Here is an 8,375-nt window from a genome sequence, read left to right on the forward strand (position 1 = left end):
ATATCCATCTTGGGTATACATCAGTTTCAGTTCTTGATTTTATTTTACAAGCACATCACAAAAATTTTTGATTTAAACTATTGTGCATGATCACCCAGTTATTCTAAGTTGTTCTAAACACAATCACCTAAAGCTATACTGTTTACTTATTAATATAATGCCTGACATCAATTTGCAAAGAATTTTGTATTTACAAATACCTGTTTCCTGTAGTTTCGGTTCTCCACCCTTATTAAGATTATTTGTACAGACAGTTTTCATATAAAACATTTTTCAATAAAGGAATTTTAATGGAACAAGAGGAAACATTACATCTTTATTAGTATAATCTTATGTTGAGTTTCAAGTTAGCTCAAATGAGTCTCATTTATGATGTTGTTATTCCTCACATAAAATATTCTATTAATACTGTTCATGACAAGCTCTTTGATGTGTAAGAATTAAAACACAGGGTTAATGTCCCTCAGACATTAAAAGCTAAAAGGACTCACAACATGGGCACTAACATCTAAATAGAAAAGTAAGCAAATAACAATTTTAAAAGAAAAGAACAAAACCATGTTTTTTAAAAAAATCAACTTTACTAGTAACCAGATGTTGTATAGGTAACTGAAAAAGAGATTTCATTTTGCATCTATCTAATTGCCTGATTTTTAAAAATGATGATGCTCAAGTCTGTCAGTATGATGGTCAGAGTATACTACTCTACATGAGTAGTACAGATTGATAATATCCCTGATAGAAATGAATCTGGCTATGTACATCAATAACCTTCAAAATATTTAAACTCTTTTATTCAAGTTGATTCTCATAAGGAAATAATCAGAGTTTCATATAAAGGCCTATATTTATTGATATTCATTTGAGAACTAGATAAAATATTGTGTACAAGTGTTGACACAGAGTATTAGACAAAGTATTAATTTTTTTAAAAAACAGGGATTATAGGCCAACTCTGACTGCATGTCTTCGCAGTGATATCTTGGAGCATTGCATAGTTCCTCCCAAAGATGATTCACTTCTTTGGAAAAAGGCATTTTTTTAAACTTACTTTTTACTATTGTTAGGCCCATACTCTGAAAAATTAGATGTTAAATTGAAAAACAAAAAGTGAGTTGCAAATTATTTTTTATTTGGGTGCAATACAAATGATTTTTGTCTAGTAGAATTATAACTCAAAAGGTTATGGTTTTAGTGCCCTGTCGAACATCACCAATTGATCAGAGCCTGCCGGCCGGGGGGGAGAGACCAAGAGGTTGGCCCTTCCGCCTGTTCGCCAGCCCTGTCTCCCAATGCCAGTCACCCCCTGTGTGTGGGGTGACTGGCAGGGCAGGGGCCTTGACCTGGCACCACCCGCATCTGCTGCCACCCACCCCTGGTTTCCTGTTGGCTATCAGGCAATCAGGGCCTGTGGCCTGGGGGCAGCTCCTGTGTTGAGCGTTTTCTCCCTGGTGGTCAGTGTGTGTCATAGCGACTGGTCATTCCACCATTTGGTCAATTTGCATACTACCCTTTTATTATATAGGATAGCACTCTTTTCTATCCTCTTTTAAACAGCTTTATACTTCTGCTGCATTCCTCATTAATAAATTTAGCCAATCTCTGTTACTTGCCTACTATACATTTGTATGAGATTCATACATTTCAGATTTTTAAAACTTATACTTTAAAAAATTCAGAATGTATTGTTCTTTTCTGAATCAACAGGAAATCTTTGTAGAAGAAAGATTCCATAAAATCTCCACCTTCTTAAAAGATAAAAATGCATAAAATAAATTTTGATGGTAGAACATAAAGTGTCCTTTTACTCATTTATGAGTATGAAGCTCAACCAAAATATATAGAAAAGGTGTATTTTCTTATACATTTAAATTAATGTGAAAAATTAACATGGAAATGAGACATTACATTTGATATGAAAAAAAAGTGAATGAATATTTTTCACAAATGAGAATACTTAATCTATGCTTGAGTTTATCTCAAAAGCCAAACAAGGTTAAAACAATAAAACATGTGTTCTCATAGAAAACCCTTTTTGCTTCTGGGGAGGAGGTCACTGCTTTATTCAGAACATTAAAAAAAATAACATTTTACAGAATGGGAACCATAACATTACATAATGAAGTACAGCTGTAAAATCTGAAACAACTCAAGCAATGCTTTTATTTAGATCATCAAAAATAAAGTTTTACAGAAAAGAAACTGTAACAAGCAAATGTATAGCTGCAAATTTTCTTTTGCCTTCGATATCAATTCCCTCTAACATAATTTTGGACTACTTTTGCAGTTTCCAGGGAAAACTAAAATTTGTTAGAGTTGCTCAGTCTCATCATAAGAATGAAAACAGTTTGCAACACAATTTTACTAGTGGTAACAAGTAACTAAAAACTGTGGTTATTGCTAACAACTCCAACGTGTACTGAAACAGCCTAACGGTTGTGTCCTGCTGCAGGCGCCTGGGCTGAGGTAACAAGTGGTTGGCAAACTCATTAGTCAACAGAGCCAAATATCAACAGTACAACGATTGAAATTTCTTTTGAGAGCCAGATTTTTTAAACTTAAACTATATAGGTAGGTACATTGTTATTAACTTAATTAGGGTACTCCTAAGGCTTAGGAAGAGCCACACTCAAGGGGCCAAAGAGCCGCATGTGGCTCGCGAGCCGCAGTTTGCCGACCACTGGTAACCTATATACATTTTCATAAACATTTCACTGGGAACATAGCTGCTCTTTTCCCACCATCACAGATGATGTGTACAGTGGCTACGGTCAGATGTTGGAGGCTGTTCAAGCACAAAGGAAGTACTCCTTTACAGAAGTAACTACGGTATGTAATAATTCAAATAACTGGACCCTCCGCACGAGCCCCCCCGGGGATGGACATCACATCTCCCACTCTTTCCCCAGTTCCCCACTGGGAACCTAGAGTGCAAATCCGGGCAGAGATGCTGTTCTTCCAGAGCCATGGGAACTTTAGTAAATCGCCATGGAGCTCTTGGTGCTGTGGTGTGCCCCCAGGCAGCGACACTGGCGGACTCTGGGACCCTGGGGCCCTAGGAGAGCCTCTGAAAGAGTGTGCTGAAAGAGATCAAAGTGCTCCAGGAAAGCCTTCAGATTCTCCTCAGAAAAGGAAATCTTTCCAAGGATTTTTGGAACCCTCACAAACAACAGCAAGTGTTGTGCCCCATAAATGGAAGAGGTGGAGGCCACAGGTCACCTGGAGGGCAACTGTCAGGTACAAGTCTCAGGGAGAGGACCTTGCTTATTTCATTAGCTCTTCTGACGTCCAAGCTGGCACACGCCACACTCCCTTCCTCATTAGGGGCCACGGGAACAGGTGGGGACGATCTGCTATGCACAGGTGTCTTCCTCTCTAGGTGTAGGATGTGATGGCGGACATGTCCTGCTGTGTCCTGCTGCAGGCGCCTGGGCTGAGGTAACAAGTCACTAAGACTTTTGGCAGAGTGATGTGTGGACCGACCGCCACAGAGACTGCATGGCTTCTAGCTCAGCTTCCTACCTTTTGGGGGGAGCCCGGTTCACCTGTGCTGGGCTGACTCTCCATGGACTAAGGGGTAGACGGGTTCAACAAACGTGGGCTTGGAGAAAGCTCATTCTGTTTCTTATTAGTGTTTGTGGCACTTTCCTTAATCGGAAGGGAAAATAGGGACGTCACCTTTATATACTGACCTTGCTCATATGGATACGGCAAAGCCAGTGGAAGAGTATAACCAAAGGTTATCCTTAACCCACCACCATCTCCTTACAAAGGTCAGCGTTCTGTTCTGCTGGGATACAGTGCACATCGTGTTGGCTGTGGCAGCCTGCTGACGCGAGGCCTCTCATCGGCTGACAAGATGCACTGTTAGCAAAACGCTTCAGTTTGGATTCCAATACAGTTAAGGTGTTGGTTTGGCACGGAAGTTTCACTCACTCTTTCCTCTTTCCTTGATATAATAACAATCGTCCTCCAGCTTCCTCAGGACGCCAGGGATGTCTAGTCATTGCTCCTTCTTCCGTCTGCCTCTGTGTGTGCGGCTCCAGTTCTTCCTTCACGTCAGTCTCTTCTGCAGGTCACTTTCTTCATGTGTTGCTTCATCCTTTTCTCCACTACTGTCCCAGAGGAAGTGCTTATGGAGTTCTCATCACTTTTCTCGTTTTCTTCTAAGGGGAGGCTTTTAACAACAGAATCGACATCAGGTAACCTGCAGCGCTTCTCCCTTCTTTTTGTGGTTATGTGAGCTGCAGCTTTTCTTGCGAATTTATTCGATAATCTTCGATTTTCATCGGTGTTACGAGCACATGATCTTCAGCTGCCCACCCATCCCAGCTTCTGTTCCAACTGTTAAAATGGTCCTGACATTCTGGGATCTTTCTGCCTTTTACTGTCTTTCCCAACAATAATATCAACAACCTGGATCAGCAGTTCAGGGCGTGGCAAGGGAGCCCATGTGACGCTGCTCTGCACGGGATGAGAGATGTAAGGCCCCAACCCCTATAGCACAGGAGGTAAGAGCATTAGTTTTGGAGCTACATAGACTGGATGCATGTCATAGCTCTGCCACTTCCTAGTAGAGATCTTGAATAAAATCCTTAACCTGTCTGAGTTTTCTGATCTGCAAAATGAAGAAACTAATAAAAATGCATTCTCATTTTCCATCAAAAGTAAGTTAAAGGGGATTTTTTTTCTTTAAAAAAAATAGTGTCTTGTACAGATGTTTTTTCTTATTACTAGAAATTTACTCTTCACATATTAATGATAAAACTGGCTTAGTGGTATAATTATCATACGCATCTGTACTGGTAAAAGCCAGTTTTCCCCAGGGCCTGCATGAAAAGAACAGCAGATCTAAGGTTCTAGATCTTTGATTACACAGTTACTTGATTCTGAGCTATTCTATTACCACTTATATCGTAATTTGTGAGGGAATAACATACTACACAGCTTGTTATAATAATCAGTTTATCTGATTTACTCAAAAACCACATGCTTAATTAAGGAAAATAATAGCAAGATACAAAATCTGTTTTGTTTGGACAATAGAGAACTCACAAATAATTAACACTAGCCAGAAAAATGGGATCAAAATTTAAATGAGAATTTTTGGACCATCACGATTTAGCAAAAGGGCACCATGCAGAACGGAGCTGTTCATAGAAGAAGGTAGAAAACCACAAGAGAGTTAGTGGAGTATAAAAAGTTAGACTGAATTCCAGAGTTGCTATTATTATTATTATTCCAATGAGAAGCTACCTTCTGAAGTTTTTTCCTGCCTTAATTTTTCTCATAGTAAAATAAATCATGTCTTAAAATGGGAATGGATGTGACTTTTCTCACAGGATCTTGTAAATACTGGACGTAGGTATCATGAGTAGTGAACCAATTTCTCTAAGAGGTTTGAGCGTGGAAAAAATAATTATCTTGAATGTTAGGAAAAGCCCAGAAGCAGAGATTTTATGGTGGCAATGTCCTTTCGATTTTCCAAAAAAGTTTAGAATGCCACTCCTAAGCTTTTGTAGGCCTTATATAACCATGTGTCTAATTAGTCATCCAGCTTCAGTAGGCTTTTAACTAATTAACCAATATTTGAATAGCTGACAGGTTGGGTGTTAGCTAGATACCTGTGTCCTAAATAAAAGTCCAGATTTCTTCACTTCATAGCAATGACATTTATTAACTCTAAAGAGATAAATTGGCAAATCCCTATAAGGGTGACTACTACTATTAATCACTCACCTTCAAAAAAAGTGTTGTGAAACACAGATAGTTTAATAAAATCAAATGTGTGCATATGATTAAACGCTGTCAAATAGACATCATCTACAGTACTAAATAATAAAATCATATTATTATATAATAATGTTTTACACAAGGTATTTTTATATCTAATATCTCATTTGATCCCAATATTGCTAGCAGAAAATAAAATTTTATTTTCAGCACTGGCTGCTGTGGCTTAATTGGCTGGGTGTGGTCCCATGCACCAAAAGGTTGCCTGTTTGCCCGGCTGGAGTGGCTCAGTAGTTGAGCATTGACCTATGAACGAGGAGTTCACAGTTCGATTCTGGGTCAGGGCATATGCCCAGGTTTCAGGCTCGATCCCCAGTGTAGGGGGTGCAGGAGGCAGCCGGTCAATGATTGTCTCTCATCATTGATGTTTCTATCCCTCATTCCCTCTCCCTTCCTCTCTGAAATCAATAAAAATATATTTTAAAAAATGTTGCCTGTTTGGTTGCAGGCTTAATTCCCAGGCTTCATCCTCAGTAGAGGGTATGCAAGAGGCAGCCAATGGATGTTTCTCTCTCTCATGGATGTTTTTCTCTCTCCCTCTCTCTTCCTCTGTCCTTAAAATCAATGAAAACATAATTTTTAAAAAGAAAGGCATTATTTTAATTTTATCAATTAAAAAGTTGACATTAAGAATTATGTGATGATTTTACTATTACTCAAAACAATGAAATCAAACTGGAACAAAAGATAATTTTAGAGTAGGTGAAAAACATAGACACCCTCAATGTAAAATCTCTCATTATAAAAATGAAGAACACAAGACTCAGAGATAAATGCACTTGCTCAAGGGCATGTGTTATTATAGAAGAGAACCAAGGACAGACTTTATCAACTATGTTAATAACTCACATATAGCTTTTTAGTTAACTTGTAAAGTAGAACAAAATAAAAACCTAGGGACTTAAAACAGACCTTAGAATTCATCCATGCAAGGTTTCCTGCTAAGGACATCAGAATAAATTAATTGCCAACCACACAGTAGTAGGCTTGAAACACAATTCTCTCAATTCAGCATTCTTTTTAAATTGTATAAATGTATATGATCATTCTATTTGCAAGCATTTAAATGACTTGGGTTTAATCTCACAGACCAAAATGACCTGTTTTTTATAGTTTATAAATAAAGAAAATAACTGGTGGGAATGCAGACTGGTGCAGCCTCTGTGGAAAACAGTATGGAGTTTCCTCAAAAAATTAAAAATGGAACTCCCATTTGACCCAGTGATCCCACTTCTAGGAATATATCCCAGGAAACTAGAAACACCAATTAGAAAGGATATATGCACCCCTATGTTCATAGCAGCACAATTCACCATAGCTAAGATTTGGAAACAGCCTAAGTGCCCATCAGCAGATGAGTGGATTAGAAAACAATGGTACATCTACACAGTATATACTACACTCCTGTAAAAAAGAAAGAATTCTTACCATTCACAACAGCATGGATGGACCAGGAGAGCATTATGGTAAGTGAAATTAGCCAGTCAGAGAAAGATAAATATCACATGATCTCACTCGTTTATGGAATGTAATAAACAACATAAACTGATGAGCAAAAATAGATTCAGAGACAAAGAAGCATCAAACAGACCGTCAAATTTCAATGGGATGGCAGCAGAGGCAGGGGGCGGGGTAAGAGATCAACCAAAGGACTTTTATGCATGCATATAAGCATAACCAATGGACACAGACACTAGGGGGGTGACGGAATGTGTGGGGGTTGGGGGTGGCTAGGGAGAAGTCAATGGGGGATTAAGGAGACTTATTAATACTATATGTAATATATTAAACAATCAATAATTTTTAAAAATAGTTTTAATTCAGTGAAAAGAATTTTGATGGACTCATGAAGCAACAGCAGATTTTTAAAAATAGTCTTATAAAGATACTAGAGGGCTGCTGAATGAAATTCGTGCTTTGGGGTGGGAAGGGGAGGTGTCCCTCAGCCCAGCCTGCACCCTCTCCAATCTTGGACATCTCTCTTACAATCCGGGACTGCTGGCTCCTAACCACTCGCCAGCCTGCCTGCCTGATTGCACCTAACCCCTTCTGCCTGCCAGCTTGATCACCCCCTAACTGCTCCCCTGCCAGCCTGCTCCCCCCAACTGCCCTCCCCTGCCAGCCCAATTGCCCCCAACTGCCCTCCCCTAATGGCCATCTTGTGACAACATGGGGACAGCCATCTTGTGTTGTGAGGGCATGAGGATCAATTTGCATATTACCTCTTTATTATATAGGACTAGAGGCCCGGTACACAAAATTTGTGCACTCGGGGGAGGGGGTCCCTCAGCTCGGCCTGTGTCCTCTTGCAGTCTGGGACCCCTTGGAGGATGACCAACTGCTGACTTAGGCCCGCTCCCTGGGGGATCGGGCCCAAGCTGGCAATCAGATATCCCTCTGGCAGCCCGGCAGCCCTCAGGGGATGTCCACTTACCAGCAGGGAGCAGACCTAAGCTGCAGTTGGACATCCTTAGTGCTGCAGAGGAGGTGGGAGAGGCTCCCACCACCACCGCTGTGCTGGCAGCCATCAGCCTGGCTTGTGGCTGAGCAGAGCTCCCCTTGTGGGAGCTCACTGACCACCA

At 40.1% G+C, this 8,375-nt stretch overlaps 1 pseudogene; it reads right to left on the reverse strand.

Moving 5' to 3' along the window:
* Positions 1–2,975: 2,975 nt before the first annotated feature.
* Positions 2,976–8,375, reverse strand: part of LOC102253662 — a 10,835-nt pseudogene continuing 5,435 nt past the window's right edge.

The sequence above is a fragment of the Myotis brandtii genome, unplaced genomic scaffold (genome assembly GCF_000412655.1).
Source record: "Myotis brandtii unplaced genomic scaffold, ASM41265v1 scaffold745, whole genome shotgun sequence".
Classification (NCBI taxonomy): domain Eukaryota; kingdom Metazoa; phylum Chordata; class Mammalia; order Chiroptera; family Vespertilionidae; genus Myotis; species Myotis brandtii.